Source organism: Micropterus dolomieu, linkage group LG12 (genome assembly GCF_021292245.1).
Source record: "Micropterus dolomieu isolate WLL.071019.BEF.003 ecotype Adirondacks linkage group LG12, ASM2129224v1, whole genome shotgun sequence".
Lineage (NCBI taxonomy): Eukaryota > Metazoa > Chordata > Actinopteri > Centrarchiformes > Centrarchidae > Micropterus > Micropterus dolomieu.
The window spans coordinates 6,472,118-6,495,204 of NC_060161.1; the positions used below are offsets into that span (position 1 = coordinate 6,472,118).

Here is a 23,087-nt window from a genome sequence, read left to right on the forward strand (position 1 = left end):
AAATAATTCACTCCTGCATCCTTTACATTCTGCTCATTGCACTATTGTCTCAATCTGTCTATCTTGTTATTGTTTATATTGTGTATATGTGTTCTCCATACTGTAGCCTGTGTCTGATTTTATTATTCTGTTATTGTATTATTGTATGAGTAAGCACATCAATTCCTCGTATGTGTACACATACCTGGCAAATAAAGCTGATTCAGATTCTGATTCTTCTTTCTGTGCTGGAACTGAACTACCATGCTGTGCCAAAACAATTACCACTGAAACTGTGTATGTCACGATCCTGTCCTGAGTTTCTCTGTGTGCTGTACTTTGATTCTTGTTTGGTTGGTTTTGTATCTGCAGTTTAGTCCTGTCCTCTTTTCTGTGAGTTTATTTATTGGTCAGTTCGGTATCTGTTATTTAGTCTGTGATTTGGTTCCATGTCTTAGTTCCTATTTCTGTGTCTTAGTATTTACTCCTGGTCTGTGTACTTTGGTGTTCGTTATTTTTTATTTCCAGTGCCTTGTGTTCAGTGTTCAGTCTGCTTGTTTCTGTTCTGTTCCTGTTTGGATGCCTGCCTAAGTTCTTGTCTTTTCTGTTATTATCTGGCGTTTGTTTGATGCTTAGTTTCTGTCTGCCTGTCAAGTGTTTATGGTAAACCTCGAGTTATCCTTTTGCCTGCCTGTCTCGTTAGTCCTGATTCCTCTCACCTGCGTTTCTCCCAGGGTTAAATGTTTGCTGTTTCTGTTCAGTCTCTGTCCGGTCATTGCAGTGTGTTGTAGTGTGTAACCTGCCTTGCTCTGTCTTGTGGTATCATGTGTGTTCTGCCAGTTGCTGCACTGATGAAAACGTGGGCGTGGTGATGTCAGGGAACTCAGCAAGTGGGCGTAGATACAGGCCAGCGCCCATAGCTGCTAATGAGCGCCGGCCCTGGCTTTTCCTGGAACCTGGAATGGTAATAACACCACCCGTCCTCATGCTGTTGGCGGGCCATCACAGCAGCTGCGGTGTCCGGGTCGTCCTCCGTGGGTGGAAGCAGGGAAGACGTGCGCTGGTTGGGCAGCAGTGCATGGACAAACTGTTGCCGGTTGGCGAGGAAAATCCTGTCTGCCTCCACAGCCAGCACTCGGTAGTGTCTGGAGGAAGGGAGGGTGGAACCGGCCAGTGTGGTGCGCACAGGGGGTGGAAGCTGCCGCAGAAAATTGTGGGCGAAGAGAAACGAGGGATCCGCCGCGCCCAACACTGCTAGTATCCTCTCCATTAACTCAGATGGCTTGCCGTCGCCAAGGCCGTTCAGGGACAGCAGGCGATCTGCCTTCTCCAGCTCCGACAGTTCAAAGAGGTTCAACAGGAATGTTTTGAGTGCGTCGTACTTGCCGTCACCCAGAGGAGGCTGTCATCGAGGCATCTAAGGCCACTACCACGTGGAAATACTTTGTAACATCCTGTGTTAATCCTCTCAGCTGAAACTGGGCCTCAATGTGTTGAAACCACGGCCGTGGATTGTGCTGCCAAAAGTCCGGTAACTTGATAGTGGCAGCGTAGATTGCGATGACATTAGCCGCGCTGCTAGCAGCGTCCAGCGCTGCAGCAGCAGCATTTTCGCCACCGTCGTTGTGTGACATAATTCAGCTGTATCCAACTCACGACGGGGTCACCAATGTGGAGTGCGATAAGTGAGGAGACAAGAGACGGACATGTGTCGAGTCAGTTTTACTCTCCACTTCAATATAATATCACACTGTACAACAAGTCAGATCAAAACAATATCTACTTCAAAACTGTCTCAACAAACCCTTAACACATTGATGATGCCATGTTGTAAAGCTTATGAGTCTTTCTTCAATGGTGTATCCATGGCGTGGCGGCGAAGTACCATGCGTCACCGTGAAACAGGAAGTCGTTGTAACCATGGACGTCGTTATGCCTATTTTAGGGGGGCTGAAGCTACCCTAACATGATCCTAAGACCCCCCAAATAATAATAAGAAAAATAATTATATGTACTCAACAAAGAGAAGCAAGAATATTGATAAATACTAGAGAAATATACAAATATTATTTGCATTTATAGTCTTATTGTCAGGCTGCTTTTCATCGCTGCTCTGCCGAGCTGCACAGCTATGTTACTACACACAGAGAGACACACACATACCCAACCACACATAGACATGGTAAGGAAGATTGATTCAGCGTAGTGAGCGATACAGAGTGAAACTGTAAGTTGTTGTTAGTGACTGTTACTTGCTGAACTCCAGAAACGTTGTAAGGAGATATTTTAGTTGGCTATGGGAACACTTGTGTTGATAATAAGAAGGTCATTAATATTACCTATTTCTAGTAGCCTATTTCAAAACAATATAAGTCCTCATAGAATGTTGTTGTCAGTGAAAACTAAATGTTATAGTGTGCTATATGCTGTTTGATATCCTTCCACTGACCAGATGGATATTGAAGATATTTTCGGAGAGAGAGATGTGGGAGAATGGCAGGGCAGCTGATTCTAAGGTCAGTAATTTTCTACAGTCAGTCCACAGGTCTAAGGAAATGTGGGCTGATTTGTTTTCTTCTAACATAATGCATTTGTTGGCAGATGTTGTCTAAATGTAGGCCAGGATATACATGGGCATAAACCCACAGATATACACAAAGGAAAATATAATAAAATAAAAGCAATCATAATTACATGTATCAATACATATAGTAATCAGTACTCCAATCTTCTAATCCTTCCACCATCAGGTTATTAAGATCAGACAGTAGCCTTTTTAAATAGGATCCTCGCCAAACTACAGAGCAAAAATCACACTCTGAGTGAACCAATCCACAGTGCAGTAACAGTAATTATTGTAATTAAATAGCATGTACTAATAAATTAACTCCATTCTACAGCCGTCACTTTCACACTGCTGCTTCTTCAAATCCATCCCACTCGGCTCATTTAGAGTCCATATAAGTTAAACTCTATTCCTGCTGCGCTGCCGCGATACACAGCAAGATAAAAAAAGCATTTTAGCATACCTGCTGCTCAGGTGCATCTTTGTGCTTACATAATAAATGTTCATCATTTGTTCACCTGATGCTTTTAAAGGCATCACGTAGTCTTTGTTGCGATATTGAATTACAGTTTCACTTACACTATGTTGTCATAACTCTTTTGCTTGGCTAGCTAGCTACAGTTAAGTTAACATTAATCAACTAAAGTTAGCAGCTCTTTGAATCCTGTTCAATAAGAGAAGCTAGCTATGGTAAAAGTGCCAAATCTGGTTCAAAAATGGACTGGACAAAATTAAAAATCAAAAAAAAAAAAAAAAAAAAAATCTGCATTTTTGTTGACTCAGCAGGGATGATATTGCATGAGAAAGTTGATCTACAGGAGAAAAATATCTGACACAGAATGACTGAGAGCTGCACTGACTTAAGTTCTGTTGAGTTTTAGATTTTGAATTGTCACCTGCCACCTGAATGTTGTGTTTCCCTTTGCATAAATAAAAACATTTCTACCAAAAAGTGATGCAGGAAAGAGAAATTGGTGCAGAAAACCACCAGAATGCAGGAAATTAAGTGTTTAATGCTCCAATATTTCAAGGGGAGGACCCCCCCCCCCCTCAACTAACAGATTTCAGGATTCATGAGAGAGACTATTTTTATTGTATACAAAATACAATGAAATGCAGTTTAGAGCAAAACATTGAACTTAGCAGCTTTAAAATATAAGTACAAATAAATACATATAAGCAGTAAGCAATGGCAATTTCTATAAAATAGTGTAAAAAGGAGGAGAAATGGAAGAACATGTCTGAGTATGTCTGTTGCTTTTTATTTGTTAACAGCTTGGCTACTAGTTTTTGACATAAGTGTAGTTCTAATACAGTAACAAAGGATGCGATTGCAAAGATTTTGCAAGCGCAAGTTACCCATACCCTTTCTTTCAATCCTAGTGACCTCCCTGGTCGTAACTTCACTGTACATGCTCAAATCTGAACCAAGCTTACGTGCTTGGTAACGGTCCCACCATGAACACATCTACATGCCAATAGTCATTTATAGTGGTTACGAATTTTTAACCCATTTACACTCTCCGTACTTTAACAAACTCCTTCTAGAGTTTTAACCCAATTGACTTCAAATGTGGGCAGCGCCATCTTAAGAGCTTTGCAAAGTTAAATTGTAAAGCTTTTTTTGATCAAACAGCATGTCCATGGCGTGACGTTGAAGTTTGATGTTTCGCCATGTAAAAAGATGTACATGATGAAGCATATTATTTTATGAACTTCATGGCGTTACACAGTTATTAAGTTATTAAATTTGTAACATATATCGTGTGTCTCCTCATTATACTCCCACACAAAAAAGCTGGTTTTAGTGGGCAAGCATAGCATAGTCCGTCGCTTTGTACAGCGTATACATCAGCATCAACACAACAACGGGATGAAGGATGCTTTTAGTTCCGGCGAGTGAAAAGTCCCGGGTACTTTTGGTTGAAACGCGGCTTTAGGCGCAATGTGAGTGCAGGCCAGCATGCTAGGGTATGGTACAAGGCAACCGGGCCTAGTGTGAGTATGCCCTTAGTCATTAAACTGGACCTTGTAGTGCAATACCTCACATTCTGTGCAACATTATCTGTTCTAATACTTAATACTTAATATTCAATACTCTCAATTTTAATATTTAGTGTGCTTATCTGCTTCAGTACTCTAGTATACTCCTAATACTATTGTTGTTAAGGATTTTAAGGATTTGTAATTAATTCCACATAAACTCTACCAGTACTCATTGTTACTACTACGATTTAATCACTACTATTAAGAATCAATGTGTCCCTGAGCAAGACACTTAACCCCTAGTTGCTCCAGAGCCGTGCGACCTCTGACATATAGGCTAGCAATTGTAGGTGGCTTTGGATTAAAAAAAAGCGTCAGCTAAATGAGTAATTGTTAATGTAATGGAGCAGCACAATGCCTTTTCTACTGAGTGTGTGTGTCCAGTGTGCCTAGTCAGTACATTGAATTTCCCCTTGTGGGATTAATAAAGTATGTCTTCTTCTTTTTCTATTTAATTAAAGCCTTAACATTCATATGGTGACGCAATGCAACGTCTTCCACAATCAGTGAATCACTACAGTATAGCACTGATTGTCTATGGCTTGAGGAAATTTGGCACCACAGACATTTGCATACAGTTTGACAGGAGAGTCAGACATATGTGTTCTCGCGAGACGAACTGTCAATGTTTACAACCAGTATTTATTAGCAGCACTCTCCCACTACCGTCACTGCTTTACGTTCCGGCCGAGCGAATGTTTGGGAGGAGGCATCACCGACATTTCGTCTTTGACAACCGGCCGAAGAAGCATCTCGTGTCGCTGTTTGCTATCCGGGCATAGCGAGGAAAGGAAGAAAAAACAAGTCGTCGGCTGGGGTTCGCTCCGCAGGGGTAACGTTAGCCAGGTAAGACAGAAACATTGGTTTATTGGCGGCTAAGGTTACTCGATAATAACAACCCATTAGACAGCTGATATGAAATGACATTGTTAACGTTACTACGCCAGAAACATTTTAGCAGTTAAGAATTTAAACTGTCTGCATTTGCTTTCCTTCCATTTTCTTTCTTCTGCAAACCCATGCAGCTCCGGCAGATTTTAACACTATTTGTCTCGTGCATGACTGATGTGCTGCCCTTTAATCTTTGCTAATGTTACATCAACGGTAGCCATGGCTACTAGACCTTTCTTCGGTTCCACAGAACCAGTTAGGTCAGACAGTAGACTACGTGCGGGTTTCCACCACGGGTAGACCATCACGCCAAATTCCATGTACCATACTGACAATTTAAGGTTCCCATGCTTGCAAATCTATATAGCTCCTAGAATATGGCTGGATATCAACTCTGAATTGACAGGGGTAGTGTGTGTTTTCGGCATATATATAACCCCTGAAAAAGAATTAGGTTTTGTGAAATTGTATTGAAACTTGACTGACGCTGCTCTCTATGCCATAAGTTACCGTCCACTATCTTGCTAAGAATAGCAGGAGGACCTCTTGTAAAATAGCATGTAGTTACAGATATACGCGCAGGTGTACGTTTTCCGACAAAGGGACATAAAATGGTCTAGATAGGACATTCAGTTGTGCTGCATAGCGAGGTGTTTTCACTTGTTCAGTCTGAGGTGGGTAACTGAACACGGCGTGGTGTGTGTCAGGGTGTTACTGGAGGAGACAGTTCGGAGGAATCGACGCGTGACGCGCCTCTGTGGCGAGACGTATGTGGCCGCTGTGTGTAGTTGGTGTCTTCTTTCGTCTCCATGTGTGTCTCACACACAAACTTACACACATTATTAGATGCGCATACGTTTTGGTTGGCGGAGGGCTCAGATTGAACCATTCCTGTAAAAATCGGGATGCTGCTAAATCCTTTAACCACAGCTGTTTATAATACTGAGGCCTTTCTAAGACATGTCTAACAATATCATGTATTTCTTAATAGGCTACTTCATATTGTCTAATTCAACATTGTTACCCAGTATTTTGCATTATTCATAAGCGCATTAATATATTGTAACAACATTATATTTTATTCAATAATATTGCTGTTTGATTATGTAATTTTCTGGCAGCCTGCAGTAGCATGCTGTATATTGTGTCAACAATTATCTCATTACAGAAGCTGTGTTCTCTCAAGTTGGATATTTAGTTTAATCTCTCAGCTCAAACAGTTCTGTGTGGAGTGGCAGATCAGATTGCCACCTGTGTTGCATATTGCATAACAGTCTGTGCTTTCATCACGCTGCATGTTGGCTGAAGTCAGGGGACGGACAATGTTAGAGATTCTCGTTGATGATGTTAGTGCTTTTGTGAACCTTTCTCTCTTCCTTTTCTGCTGCTGCAGTTCACAGGCTGCAGTTGTGGCCTGAAATATTTGCTTTTAGTCTTAACAGTGATTGCAGTTTTGGCTGCTGGCAGTGCACATTCCTTTCTCAATGGAATAATGCCAAAGTGTAATCAATGCTGCAGGCTTTACTAATTTATTAAAAGTATGTGTGAGTTGTATTTGCATGCAATTTCTGTACATGGGATATTTCGTGACAGTTGTTCTCTGGGGAGTAGTTCCACACTGTGGTTCTGTGTCACGCTGCTTTGCTAGTTTGACAAGCTTAGAGCATTAAAGGATAAGGCTGGTGTGATTCTATATATTTTTTTTATTGTCAACAAATCCTCATTGTCATGCGTTGTACGGCCACTGAAGGTCGCTGCCACAATATATGGTAATTTTTCTGTGTATTTAAGTATATTTAAAAACAGTAGTCAGACACCCAGGAAACAGGTTTTGCTTGCTGTATTCTGTATCATACAAGATACAGGACAATAAAAGATCCATTCCTTAAAGGATCTTTTATTGTCCTGAATGATACAGAGTGATGAGGGATGTTTGTCACTGCTCTCGTTCCATGAAAAAATACATTCCAAAGTTTATCTGAAGCCTAAATGCAGCTTCAGCAGTCTGAGTTAGTCAAATCAAGTACATATCTTCCAAAGTTAGTTTTTTTTTTTAATACATTTCCTTTTTGTGTTTCCACACAGTGTTCCACTAGCCATGTTTCCATCTAATTGTCATGCGAATTTTAAGCGGACTTTTGAAATGTCGCCAAAAAAAAAGTAAATGCAAAATAGGTGCGTTTCCATCAGTTGGTTTGGAGCGAATAAACCAGGCTACGGTAAGTGTAGTTACATCAGTAGGCTGTAATAAACAAGACCTATGGGTTCCAAACCAGAAACAAACCCAGTCGTAGGAACCTGATGGCCATTGATCTTAGAAAAATGGAGAGAGGTCCTCAGGAATGTGCTTCAAGCGGGCAAAAGAGCTACCAGCCATGTCTCCTCGTGTTATGAGAATATCCGGCAAGATGCCGACAGCGGAAACAGCTGATCAGATGTGAGTTACAAGTTCACTACATCAGAAATTATTTGATAAAAGTGTTTTCATCTCACATTTGGCGGATTAACAGTTTTTCGACGAAGGGAAAAAACACCTCAAGCGAGCATAAAAATGTCTTAGCGAAATTAAGGATTTTACCGTTTCCATCAACCTTTCTAATGTGATACATCAAAATGTGCATAAAAAAACATTGACGGAAACACGGCTAGTGTTGGGCTTCAGTGAAAGGATGGTTGGAATTTAACTGAATGTTTTTCCCTCAAGGCTGCTTTTGCTGCTGCTAATGTTCTCTCTCTTTCTCTGCTCTGTTTGCATCTGTTCAGATCTACTTGCATCAGATCAGGTCTCTTTTTTTGTAAATGTTCTTGCAGGCTAGGTAGGTTTTCCTCACGTCTGTCTTGGAATGGGTGTAAAATGTTTGGTCTGTGGAGACTCAAACATATTCAGTGATTTTGCTGTTGAATGTGACACGTACAGATCAGGCTGTATTCGTCTATACGGACAACACTTTGAAGAATTTGTTGTTATTTCTGATGAATTTGTTGGCAATAAGAACAAATGAAGAATATTACCAGGCTTATCCTGGTAATCCCCATTGGAATTAATGAAAATCAGAATTAGCTTTATTGCCTGGTATGTGTACACACAGGAGGAATTTGACTCTGGATTGTACAATGCTCATGATGTGCCTACTTATACAATACACAATAATACAGTAATAAAATGAAACACAGGCTACAGTACAATCCATTGATAATCTTGAACAACAACAAAACATCATCTAGCAAACTTAAGCCGACGCACAAACTACTCACTTTCTACAAATGCCGCAAATGGGAGAAAGAGGCATCCCACAACACCAATGCTCAGTGGCTAGTGGATCTAAAAACAGCTCACAGCAATCTCCCAGAACAAGATCCAGTAACCATTACAACGGCAGACATCCAAGAAAGAGTGGCAGGGATGAAGAGCTGGACAGCACCAGACCCTGACATGATCCACACCTACTGGCTGACGCAAATTAATTATTTAAAAATCATACAATGTGGTTTTCTGGATTTTTGTTTTAGATTCTGTCTCTCACAGTTGAAATGTACCTATGATAAAATTACAGACCTCTACATGCCTTGTAAGTAAGAAAAACAGCAAAATCAGCAGTGTGTCACGGGGTGGTGATGGCACAATGGATAAGATGGTGTGAGAGACCCGGGTTCAGTTCCCCACTGTGACACATCATTGTGTGCCTGAGTAAGACACTTAACGGAATACCTACATCCGACCTCCACATGCTAGCCAACTGTACCCTGACTGCTGTTAGCTACCGGGATGAAATCATTATCAGAGCCTTTGTACTTTTTACGCTGGTGCAGTGGGCCATGGGTTCCTCATGGTGCAGGACAATGTCCGGCCTTATATGGCCAGAGTGTGTAGGCAGTTCCTGGATGATGAAGGCACTGATGCCACTGACTGCCCTTCATGTTCCCCAGACCTGAATCCAATTGAGAACCTCTGTTATGTATCACAGCACACGACAACGCCAAGTTGGGCCACAAACTGTCCGGGAGTTCACTGATGCCCTGATCCAGGTCTGGGAGGAGATCCGCCAAAAACGGTCCGATCCTCCAGGCCTAGGTGTAGTATTACACTAGTGTAGGTATTGTAAGTGTAGGTATTACTACACTGCCTACTACTTTACATGCAGTGATTATATTTTTATTGCAAAATTAAGCAAGGGCAAGCATACAACTTAAACTGATTTAAAGATAAAATGTTTCAAATGTAAAACCTGTTCTTTCAAGGTCTTCTTTTTAGAGAGTAAGGGAGGGGAAGGAGTTGTCCCAGCCAGTGAAATCGTTCCTTTGCTGCGGAGCTATAGAATCTTATTAAAACTTAAGGCTTTGTCCAAAGCCCTCAGAATGTCTCTAAAAGTCTTCAGTCCATGATACAGTTGAACAAGAGAAACTTCCAATAATTCTTCTGATGTTTTTGAAGTGGTTATCCTCTGTTGCTTGATCTTTTGAAATCCACTGAAGTGTTCTCTGGTTGTTTGCTGTTCAAATCTCAAACTCTTATTTTAGGCTTTTGGTCCCATGCGGTGATGATCTGAGTCCGATGCCTTTGAGATCCGCCGAGGAGTAACACCAATCTATGTCTGACTCTTCTTTATATATTCTCTCTTCAAGTTGTCTTTTATGTGTAATTGTGTGTATGTGCTGTTGTGTGGGTAAGGATATGTTGACTCATAGTCATGATGTCTTCACCCAAACTCAGCTGCCTTTTGCACAATTGTTTAACCTTTACCCTAATCGGTCAGTCGCTTGGTGATTTTGGTTTCCATTACTGTTTTTACGTAATTTTGTTTTCAATGAATTATACAATGTACAGTAAAGACTTTGAACTTTGAACCATTTTGTTCATTGAGATCTGATGTGTAAAGTGTTGAAATTATTCAACATTTTAAAAATGAAACTGTTCTTTAAGATTTACATCTTCTGCAGGAACCAATGGGCTTGGGCTGAGAGCTACATACAGGCAGATGAAGGAATTGTTGAGACAGGACTAACTACATTGTTGGTTTGGTTCTTTGCCAGACATACTTACAATATACAGACATACAACGCTACAGTTAACTTTTGATAAATAAATATTTTTTGAGCATTCTTGCTTGTTTCCCACTTTTGTTATATTGAAATGGAATTGGTTAAAGGTGAAATGTGTTACGGTGTGTTTGACAGAGAGGACCCAAAAGCAACGCTCAGGATGAACAGGTTTTATTAAGGGAAAAAAGGGGTTGAGGGAGTGGAGGTGAGGGAGAGGCGGATGCCGGGGAAACACGGGCACAGGGAACTGAGGAGACTGAGACAAGGGAGCCGGGGGGCATTTGGGGACCGAGGAAGAGAGGAGGCACGGGGAACTAACCGGGGGGGGAGGTTGGTGGAGGAGTGTGGTGGCAGGCTGACTGGCTAGGCACGGGGAAGAGCCGGAACGATGCCGTGGAAGAGGTCCGAGGGGAGAGGGCAGGGTGGCGAGCCCAGCTGACACAACGGAGGACGGAGGCGAGTGAACCTGGAGGGAAGACAGACAGACAGACAGGGTTAGACACAGGGAAACAGAGATGACGCAGATTACTCAGGAGCTTGAGCGATGAAGTGGCACCGTTTTAGGAGCAACGACGACCAAGCAGCGATTGTGTGGAGAACCGGGGTTGAAGTACTGGCAGAGATGAGGTTGATTGCTGGCAGGTGTGGCAGGCAGAGGTGGAGGTTGTCAGCCGGGCTGCCACCACAACAGCAATGTGTAAGATATGGTCAGAATTTTTATGAAATTTAAATAAACTCACAAAATGACAAGAAAGGAAATATTGTTACATCTTCTGATTTCAATTTTCTCTCTTTCACCAAAGTAATCGGCTTCTTAACTCATCATAAAACACATTTCTTTCAAACTCGAATGAAACAAAATAAAATTCACTAAAACATCTGAGATAGTATTTCCACTGTAACTAGGGGTGTCACTCTTTCTTTTCTAAATGGAAAATTGATTGATGAGCTTTCAGTTTCGACCTTCAACATCAAAAGCACGATCGCAGGTTCTCCCAGTATTTTGTTCCCTCTCTGCCCCCGTCCAGCACGCACACTATATTTTCTCGAGTCACTGTTTGCTCAGTTAACCAGATCCGCCTAATATTACAATGTTTTACATATGTTTAAATATCTTAAAAACAATTTATGACAGAGAGATGCAGTCTTTTTGCCGTTCTTCTCAGATTCTGCCCGTTTAGAGGAAGATAACGTTTCTAGCCAATCAAAATGACTCTGTAGCCCTTTAACATCCAACCCACCGAACCATGGTGGCAACACACAAACACAGAGAATGAACCGGGAATAAACACGACTGAGGAGCGCATCGGAGGCAGAGAAAGACTTTATAAACATTATTATTATTATTATTATTATTATTGTTTTAGTGCTTTTATAAAGGCAAAAAGGAAAGGTTTTCACAGCAGAAGCATTGAGCCAAAGTTGGGACGAAGACTGATACGCAGCCCGAAGCGTTTTTACCAAGGAGACAAAATACGATCAGGATCAAAGACCAATTGGACGACAGGTATGTAACTTCAAATAACCTCTTTATCTTAAAATAATGCAATAAAGTGTGATCATTGTAGTTTATTGTGAGTTGAGTGTAAATGGACTGTTTTAGTCAGAAGAGGTTTAAAGTTTTCCTCCATTGTCTGTGTAGTGACGCTTCACCCCCGTCTTCCCATCCAATACACGTAGGGCACCGTCACCCTCTCCCCCTCCCCCTCCCCCTCCCCCTCTTTCTGCAGTGAGCTCAGTGAACTGTTTGTTTAGTCAAGAGTCAGGTTACAGGAGATTTTAGGGGTGTTGTTGTTTTCCTCTGTTGATTATTGACACTGAAAGAAGCTTCCGGTTACACTGTGTAATTGCTCTCTCCTTTGACATTAATTCACAGCATATTTCAAGCCTATCATCTGCATCATCATCTGGGATGCTTTTGGAAACACATCCCTATAGTCTTCCGTGGCTGCAGACCAGAAGATTGACCACACACCTGTGTCCATTGCCCCTGTGGACCCAGTAAACCATGCACACAAGACTGCAGATATTATAAAGTACTGTGAGCACTCTGTAAGGCAAGCAAAGCCTATATCAAGAACCCCTGGCAGTGTGGGGCAAGCCAGGAGCCCCTCTGCATCTTCTTAGAGATGCCTTGCTTTGCTCAGTGGCATGAGAAAAATGCCTTGGACTGTTTTCACAAAAGGCTCCATTATTTCATTGTTATGGGCACATTTTATTGAAAACCTGCATGTGGATGTAAAACAAAGTGTTGGATAAATATGTTTTTAGTTCAGAAACTGTTCAGTAATTATGTATAAGGCGTGATTTTCAATAATAAATCACAAAAATCTAATTTCTAGTTTTTAATTCTCTAGTTTATTTTGCACTCATACTTCATTTATAAGCACATTACATGCATGCTTATGTTAGCTTAGGGGTTTGAATCCTGAATCTATAGATACCAAACACATTACATATGGTTTATAAGCATAAATGTATAAATAGGGGAAAATGAGGATAAAAGGGGAGAAAAGAGGGTAAAATTCCAGACAATGAAAAATTCCCATCACAAGTTTCCAGGTGTTTCCATCACATGTCTTGTTTTGTCCAACCAACAGTACAAAAATCAAAGAAAGTCAACTTACTATCACACAGATCCTTACCTTTGAGAAGATAACTATGTAACTTGATAAATGACTTTAATTATTCATTGATGATTAAAGTAGTTGCTGATTAATTTTCTGTTGATTGATTAATCAACTAATAATTTCTGCTCTAATTTTATTATTGCTCCTCTTATTGTCACTGATGAGCTTAAACTGTCACTGTATCTACCCTAGCCTTAACTGTTGTATTTACCTGCTGTTAGCCTGCAGGTTGGACTATTCCATCTGTGCACTGCAGAATGAGCACCAGGATGGTCAAAACCGTTCCTGTTCTTGTGAGTGTTTCTATTTTTGCTTGATCTCTTGCATTTTCTAGCCTTTCCTCCATCTGTGTACTGGAGTGTCACAATCAATAACAATTTGATCACCTTTCGCTTTTTAACTTCCCGATTTAGTCGTTTTTTGTGTTGAAGCTTCTTTTGTCTTTTCCAAAAATAAGCTTCTGTTTCTATTCAGATATATTTGACCACATGCGCGTCTTCAGTGGGTCTCTATACCAAAGCTACACCTGGCTGATCAAAGATCTGTGCAGGATGTACATGTTTTTATCAGAAATCCTTACTTTTAACTAAAACATTTTTATTGTTCTTTATAGTATATTTCCAGAAAAATGTATTGATAAATATAATAATATTTTGTCTTCTGGGGCTGAACAATTAATCGAAATATATTAAAGCATTATATGGCCCAGTGCAATTTCCAAATTGCAGGAACTGCCATTGTTTGATAAAGATGAAATGTGTCACAACATACCATCATTAATCAAACATTGTAGTACCACAGACATGCCTGTCCCACAAAGGTCCCCAGCAAAGATTGCATCATCATCATTTTTACTTTTTTGTTTTTGTGAAATGAAATGCAAAAATGACCATTCTCACTTAAATCATGACTCATATAGCAGTATCTTCAGCCCAAGTGTCTTCCATACACTGATAGTGACTTTTCTGTCCACTGTTTTATCCTGAGAGACACATGACTTGCACCCGCCCCCAATGAAACCAATCCTCCTGTGAACTTCATACACAAATTCCTCAGTCTAATTTGAGAAGTGACACACTTTCTCCCACCCAGTCCCAGTCCCCTCCACTCAGTGTCTCCCTCTGCACCCTCTCTCTTATTTCCTCACCCACTGGAACTCCTCTTCTTACCACCCCTCTCTGTCTGTTCTGTATTACTTTATTACCTTTTCCCGTCTCTTGTTGAACAACATTCGGGTGCAGTGACTGTGGACGGCGTCCTGAAGTCTTGCCTGTACAGAAGACCAAAAAAAACCCCACACACATCTGGCAACCATAGGCTGTATAAAACAATGGACGTAGTGTCCGTGACGTCAACCATTGGTTTCTAAAGAGCCGTTTTGAAGCTTCAGCTTTGGCGGAGCTGGCCGTCGCCATCTTGGCAGCGCGTCACCACGCGTCTCTCCCGGATAACCAAAAATGGGCAAAGAGGCGGGTCGTGGGTGGAGATGAGGTGACTGGCTGCTGAAACTTCACCCGCCTAGTTCGTCGTGACCGAGTTAGCTCAGGCTAAGGAGCTAATGCTATATGCTACTCTGCGTTAGCAGAAGTAGCTTTTACCCGGGGCTTGTGTGGTTGGCGATTGGTAGCCTGTGGCTGCATCGTTACCAGCTTATTCTGGAGGTAAGTTAACCTGAAACTATACAACTACACTTAAAGTAACTATTTCTTTGTTATTTAGGTTATACTACACAAGGTTTAAAATGCTTCAACATTTTTTAATATATAAATGAGGTAATTTGTCACACTAGATTATGTGGCAACTAAAGTTAACAGTTCACATTACCATGGATCAGCATTTATTGTTATGGCAACTCAACAATTGACAGCTGATATAACATTATCTGTCTTCAAAGGACAACACAAAAACATATTGTTGACTATTGAGGTGTTGCTCCCTTGTTCTATTTTCTGTCAAAGATGTGATATAATAGTACTGTCAACCAAACTGAGGCCTCTTTTATAGTTAATTTTATATTTTACATCAGCTACCTATTACTCATTCATTTTCCTTCCATAGTCACAGTGTGGATCAGATGTCCCACCTGGTGCCAGATAGCTGCAGATACCTAGAACGCATCCTCAGTGTGCTAGACGTCTGTATCTGATGGCATGGACTGATGTGGAAAGGCCTTCTCCCCTTCTGTTTACTTTTACATTCAGTTTTAGATATGTGTTTTTATGCACATTTAAAAAATATATAAATTATGCTTCACATTGAAAGAAATTCTCTATATATTTGCACTCATTTTGTCTTTTTTACTGACTGAAAATGTTAGATTTCAGATTCTGTCTGGCAATTCCAAGGACAAGTTAATCTTACAACACAGATAAAACATCAAACATTAAAGCTGAACTATTGCTAAGGGACATCAGTAGTAGAAGTTGAAAAAGTGAAAATGCTCCCAAAAATCTTTCATGGGTCACATGAAATGTTGAAAAGTAATTATGCAGTGTATTTCTGTGTGTGCAACTTGTGGGTAAGTGATGAAAACAAAGAATGACCCGCACAGATTGTTTCTTACTAGGTGGTATCGTTAATTTTGACAATCCAAACTCTGAGGTCTCAGAGCTGATGCAATCAATGCACCTGTGGTAAATAGGTGCATCTATACAGTGTAAGCCTCCTAATACTTGTGCCCACAACACCTTCTACAGGGCTTCAAAACCATTCAGTGTGCAGATAATTCTTTGGTTTTCACAATAGAGTAACTTCTCAGTAAATGTCTTAAAGAAATATCCAAATAAGACAAATATAAAGCGTCAGCTTTTCATTTTTTACTTTTTACTGACATATGCAAAATGGTAACCTGTAATACTATCTTGATATTTTCATTTACAGTTGTTAACTGTCATATTTTGTTAAGTTCAGATCACATTATATTCAATTAGCATAAGAAACTGATGAATAAAGAATGTAATTTTATTTTAAGTAAATTTAGTCTGATCAACTTTATATAACAAAAATTTATTCTCATACCAAAGCAACAGGTTAACAAATTAAAATCATATTTAGCATTCATGGAAACATCAATATTGAAAGGTTACAAATGTAAAAGTTGTTTTGTATGACTGTAAATATAATGACAGAACCTATGTATAGGAATCCAGTGTCATAATTTGAAATCAGTAGAGTTCAGGTGTTGTGGAGTAAAAGTAAAAACAAATGCCTGAGCACATCAGTAAGCTTCAGGAGCTGGTAGGGCCACACTGAAGCTGGGAGTTCTGGAATGATGCTGCCATCACCTCATCTGGCTCTTGTATACACAACACTTAACATAACATAACATAAGTTAATATACAGCCTATTACAATATAAATATCAACATTTAATGCTGTAAATAAACATATAAAAAGAAAAAAGCTTTTAATAAATGTTTTTTAAGTGCGGGAATAAATCCTAAATTGTAACCCTAACCCTGGGGCATCAGTGTGCATGTGTAGACGTAGCGTGTATAGTGGCAGAAGAGGTACATTGCTGTTGAGATGGGAGTCCCAGCTTCACCGGTGTTGTGCAGAGTAGTTCAGATCATTTACCACCATTGATGAATCGCACAAAGAACATTATGTCGTTTTTAAATAGTAGGCTACTTGAAATAGCTACCGTGTACCATTTCAATGTTTTCTATTGCCTACAAAGTAAGCAGCGCACAGAAGCCGTTGGCATGGTTCACTACCTATAGAGCACCAGCCGTTTACTCATGGAGTGCTGCTCAGTCTGTCTGTTCACATGAGGATGCAGTTAAGATCTGTGGATCCAAGAGTATGCAGGCGGAGCGTCGCTCCCAATCTCAACAGGCCTTGAGACACATGTTAAAACATGTGGCCAGCTGCGTGGAAATTCTTAACACCAACTTATTAACGGCCGCCAAAGTATATTTGGCAGAGAGAGAGACATAAACATGGTGGATTCTCCTGCTTGCTACATTATAAAAAAAGCTTGCTATATTATCGCTACTGCTGGTCAAGTTAACGGCATGCCAAAACGGGAAATCTTACAGTGCAGACTCGCTCCCTCATCCTTTTTCAACATTAAATAAAATAAAAAATGCAAAAATCCGAGCATTTGGTCGCAGTCTCGTTTGGTTTGGGGGGTCTACCAAACCCTGAAAAAAATCCTAGGGGAGACACTGAATATGTAACAATGTCAGTTGTCTCCCACCTGTCAGGTTGGAGGCTGCTGTTTATGTTTTGCAATGCATGGTTGTCATAGTGACAGGATTAGCTTGGAGGTGCTGTAAGGGAGAGGGGCAGCTGCGTCTCTGTGTGTGTATCGATACTATTTCTGAACACACTCCTTCTCAGTTGTATGGAAAATCTTTTTTGGGGATGCTGCTTTTCTCTGTCCCTCACACTCATTCAAACAAACAGGGTGATGATAATATCACTGGACTTTGGATATGCTTGACCCTGAAACTGGATAAATAACAGACTCACTCAGCTCTTCTAACTTATTCGACGTATGTGTGTTGTGAGTTCTTCTGCAGAACACTTGAATAAATTTCCTAGAAAGACAAGTGTTTGCTGAGCTGTTAATTTGAAAACTCGAATTGCCATCACCAAACTAAAGAGGAGATTGATTGTCTTTCCCCTTCACTTTGCTGAGTTACACAGAGACCTCCCAAATGCTTATGTAAAACAATCACGCTTCCACGTCATCACATTGTCTTACCTAAACAAATATTAACGTTACTATACATCCACGGCAAATGTTACCCAGCTGATATCTGTGTGATGATGTCTGTACTTAGCTTACATTGAGTTTAGACCAGGACTGATTGGTTATATGAGGTAAACCGATATAATTTCAAAAGAAATATGAAATTAGACAATACCGTTTATACCGATATAGTTTGATGTTGAGTGTATTCATTTTCCTGTAAAGTCCTGCCGCCGTTTGCTCCTCCCTCCCTCTGCTTCTGCAAGCAGCCGTCTACTCACAGAAGCAGGGAACGCTGACGTGTTTGCAGCAGAGGTACATTAGGTCTGTGAGTATGTAGAGAACTGAAGGAGGCGAATTCAATAAGTGAATGATACCTAAGATGGAGAATGAAGTATAATTAAAACGGTGAAATAAGAAACAAGTTAAGTTACTAAAAATAGTATAAACATGCTCGCTGAGCCCCCCTCCCCAGCCCGCTAAGCAGAAAATACTGATATATATTTTATACCGGAATTCTGCCTAACATTACTGGGATATGACTTTTTGGCCATATGGCCTAGCCCTAGGACTGATCATCTTTTGCTAATATTCACTTTCCATTAGGTATGATAACACAACCATTGTATAACTCAAAGATAATACCCCATTAGATGAAATTTATGGGGTAAGACCCTACAAACCTTTCCAGACCACCACCAACAACCGCTGTAGTATCCCCAACTGTATTCTTTATTGCTGCATAAATCAAGTGCATATTTGTAATATATGTTGAACAAGCATACATCTCAAATGCCAAGTCAAGTCTTTAAAGTCAAATCTGATTTAACTGTGAATTCTAAAGGTTGAAACTTAGCAACAATATTGCTATTTGTAGAACTTAATTGCCAATAAATTTTATCCTCTTGAGTATTTAATTAGAAAACCTCTGCTAAGATTAGTTGAAAGCGTAATACTCAACGGCATAGATGTCAGTCCTTAGTTGAGCCCAGGAGGAAACTGGAGCCCGCTGCTTTTTCATTAATTACTTTTTTATTAGGGGCAAGAACAGCAGAGTGCTGCGCTTTTCTCCTGGACTCAACAACCCACAGATTGACATTTACATTGATTTGTCTTTCTCTTGAGAGTAGTCCTGAAACAACTGGTTGAGTAATTAACCAGTCAGCTGACAGAAAAATAATCACCACCTATGCTGATAATGGATTAATTGACGATTAAGTCATTTATTAAATAAAAACACCATCCTCTGTTTGCAGCTTCCCAAATGTGAGGATTTGCTGCTTTGCTGTTTTATATAATGGTAAACTGAATATCCTTGGGTTTTGGAAACTGAGATTAACCTTTTTCCCCTGATGTTTTATTGACTAAATTAATGATGGGTCATTTGAAGAAATAATCAAATGAGTACAGGTCTAAAGACTAACACATAAGATAGAATGCTGAATGATTACTCTGCCATCAATCCCACAATCAATAGTCATAATATTTTAAAAGAAATGATCATTTCAATGTGGAATCCAAATTAGGAAAATTCATGGGACATTTACAGCACATTCTGAGCCAACAAAAGGAAAGAAGCAAAATATTAGACCTCTTGTGTATGGTAATCATTTGCAACACAGAACTGGAGAAAAGATGTACCTGGTAGATTTATTTCAGATTTTAGAACACAGGGTTGGAGAACAAGGTTATGTTGCAGTCCCCTTTATGCTACTCACAAAAGCAAACATGTGCATGTTAAAATTGTTGAAAAGTAATTATGTCCTCTCTTCAGCTGTCCATGGTAGAGCCTGACCGATATTAGTATTTTTTAGACAGTATCAATTTGAAATGATCTGATGATATGGAGCAGAGGTAGCAAAGGTACAAATTGTGAAACATCAAAACATAGAAATTAGGGATCAAACGATGATGGGAAAAAAACGGATGAAAATTATAGTGACCACAATTATCACAGTTATCAGTATTATCACGTTATTGTAAAAATGTGCCCTAAAAGATTCAAAACAATTTCAACAAGTTTTATATTGAAAACTACACATACAATTGCCATTTTGTTTGCATAAGCAATAAGATAACAGCCAATACCTTTTGTAAACATTTGAAAACCATCTAAATGTGCATTATCAAGATTTTATATTTTATATTATATAGGTAATGCAATGACCCCGTGCACAATTACATGAAAACAAATAAGCCTTTAGAAGACAGTGACAGTAACTGCAATGAGCCCAACAACTAACGCAAATACAGAGGAGTCAGCAGCGTTTTATTTCTCCTGTTCTGACACTTTTACAACTAATTTGATAACTTCTGGATTTAAAATAAACAAGATATGCTGGTTGGAGACTAAACTGCTGTTTAGTGTGTTATCATGTGCAGTGGATGAATAGAGTCTGCGGATACACAACGGACACAACAGCAGAACAATGTGCAGCGTTTTTACTAACAGCAAAACAACTAACAACAACTAACAACTTAAGCTAAAAGTTAACTCACCCTGCGTTCACTATAAGGTAATTTTCTTCAATCAAGTTTCCCTCAGCGCTCTCAAAAAGACTAAAATACAAAATACGACCAGACTTCACAGTGACTGAAAAATGTCCGCAGCGCTGTCTTTGGCTGTGTTGACATTGACCCAAACAAACCCACGTTGCAGACTGCGAATGCGCGCCTGCTTCTGGGAGACTGTCTCTAATTTTGGTTGATGCTGGTAATTAAAATGTTTACAGTAATAATAACCGTCGGGAATTATACCATGGTTTAGTTAAACCCGGTAATCGTTTCATCCCTAATCAAAATTCAACGCTATGCCTCTGACATTCCGTTTATATGAAACTTAAAAGCTTCACAATTTAACATCACCAAGGTCTTTAGATTGCACTGCACAAGTTTGAACTGTAAGCTTTATCAAAGAGAAAAGTCGTGATATAATTCCAGCAAGCCAACTTTTACATGTTGAGATGGTGTCTGCCTCCAGAACCCAAACTGAGAGGAGCCTGATAGCTGAAGGCTCTGGCTCCCATTCTTATTTTGGAGACTACAAGTAACCCTGCATTCTGGGAGCGCAGTGCTCTGGTGGGGTAAAAATTTATTATTTTCCACATTCTATTTGAGACCCAGCACCCCAAAACTATAAATTTAATACAGTCTCTTAGGCACGTTCACACTGCAGGCCTTAATGCTCGCTTTAGATTTTTTTATTTTATTTTTGAGACACAAGGAGCATGCACATAACTCAGAAGAGCGCTTGCGGTCCGGTGGATTTCAGGTGGAAGGGAGGGAATTTGTGAGCAGTTGAAAACAAGGTAGAGCAGGAAGCAGGCCACGTGTGTAATTATAGCTTTTGTGAAGCTTTTTTGTTCACTGCGGTTCCGTCTTAAACAGAACTGTGACAACATAGAGTGGACCACGTATGAAAGTGGCCCATATCCGAACTGGGAAAGATCAGATTCCATGTGACTTGGTCTGTTCACACTGTTCAGATTGGAGTCATATATATGAGCAAAAAAATAGGATTTGGTTTACTTTGGCCTGCAGTCTGAACGTAGCCTTAGAGTTATTTAGTTTCAATCTATGAGGAGATACATATCTGGTATGTGCCACATTAATCCATCAAAGGGTGTGGCATTTACTAGGGTTTTACTCTGATGCCTTTTATAGTTCCCCTCATGACCACACACCTGTCTATGCCTTTGTTGCTGAGTAGGCTGAGGGGCTTTAAACATGTCTGGATGCTGAAAGAAAATAACTTTCCCTCCTTTACAGTGGAAAATTGGTAATGGAGATAGATCTCAGCAGTACGGTATTATTACTACAAAGTTCCTCCAAAAGTGGACACAAAGAAATTCCAGCAAGATTGTCATTATGTGATTGTGACATAAACATTTGTCTGCAGTAGGGATGCAGTGATCACCGGATTTCACTATTAACCACACTTTAAAACATCACCGTTAATTAATCGTAAAGGCTCTGCAGCGAGTGTTTCTGTTGCACAGAACGAAACTGTGGCAACTTGCATAAAACGGAAACAAAGATACAGGAGCGATGCACCAGCTTAAGTGCTACTTTACACTGGCTAAACTATGGCAGAGGGACCAAACTGTTAAGCTTTATTTCCACCAAAGAAACAGCTGAAGTTGGCAGTGTGGGAGCACTTCGGGTACACCAAGTCTGACCAGGGCGTTACTGAAGATGACGGATCACCTGTTCAAAAACTTCCCCTGCCAAAGGAGTAAATAATTACATTAAACTTGATGCAGCACCTGCGGGATCACCACCTAGCTTTGCACGCCCAAGTAAAGGTAGGCCTTATACATTATATTAAATAACGTAGCAAGTTGGTAGGGAATTAAATTATTTTCAATGGCTTGGTTTGTTGCTGCGTCGAACAACGTGCACTGCACGGTGAGCTCGTGCGCACGCCACGGTCAAAGTAGTTGAACTTTAAAGAGGTGGTATGATGCTTTTTGGCTTTTCCCCTCTCCTGAATTGAATTGACTCTGAACTGCTTGAAAACAGCTCGTTTGTAGTCCAGCCCTTCACTTCCTTTACTTGTGACGTCACAATGGAAACGCGTCATAAAGCTTGCCAAGCGGCTAGCGGGGTCAGGCACGCCCTCAAACCAAGCTAGTCTGAGCGGAGGCCCTTCGGCTCGACTTGCCTTTGTTTGGTTTTCCATTGTAGAAATGTTGTACCTGTACCTGCTTCCAGGTACTTTTTTTCGTATCACCTCCATTGAGGTTCCAAGCGAGCTGAGGGATACTAAAATGTAATGTGAAAACAGACAGACTGCTGATTGGTCAGAGAGAATATTCACTTTTCACTGCATCATCATTGCTGCACCAGACAGAGACCAGCAACCGAAAGTTTTATATTTTACAGTTTTCGTATGGAATTTCATCACTAAATCCACTTCTGAGAAGTTTTGAGGTGAGAAATCAGCTGTGTAGATTTCGAATATTGACAGTATTTACGTTTTTTATTTATATTTTACGAGAAGTGATGGCGGAACAAAAATGTGCTTGAATATTTTCGGAGTTGAGGAGCTCCGCGAGTGGCTGCGGGGGAAGCCTGCGCCAACAGGAGCGTGTGAGGCCGTCCAGCCGCCCGCTCACAGAGCCCTCTGCTCCCGCCGTCACACAGACCGCTGCAGCAACAACGGCAGAGGAAAACACAGCTGGAAGGTTTTCATACCGCTTATCTGTCTTTACATTCTGAGGAATGTTGAAACGTTT

General features: G+C 40.4%; 1 protein-coding gene across 1 annotated transcript in view; it reads left to right on the plus strand.

The window, feature by feature from the left end:
* The first annotated feature begins 5,206 nt into the window (after positions 1–5,206).
* The window catches only part of ache (acetylcholinesterase), a 48,772-nt gene continuing 30,891 nt past the window's right edge, over positions 5,207–23,087 (plus strand). Inside the window, exon 1 of the mRNA XM_046065431.1 lies at positions 5,207–5,437. The gene's annotated coding sequence lies outside the window, so the exon portion shown is untranslated. The remainder of the gene's footprint in view (positions 5,438–23,087) is intronic.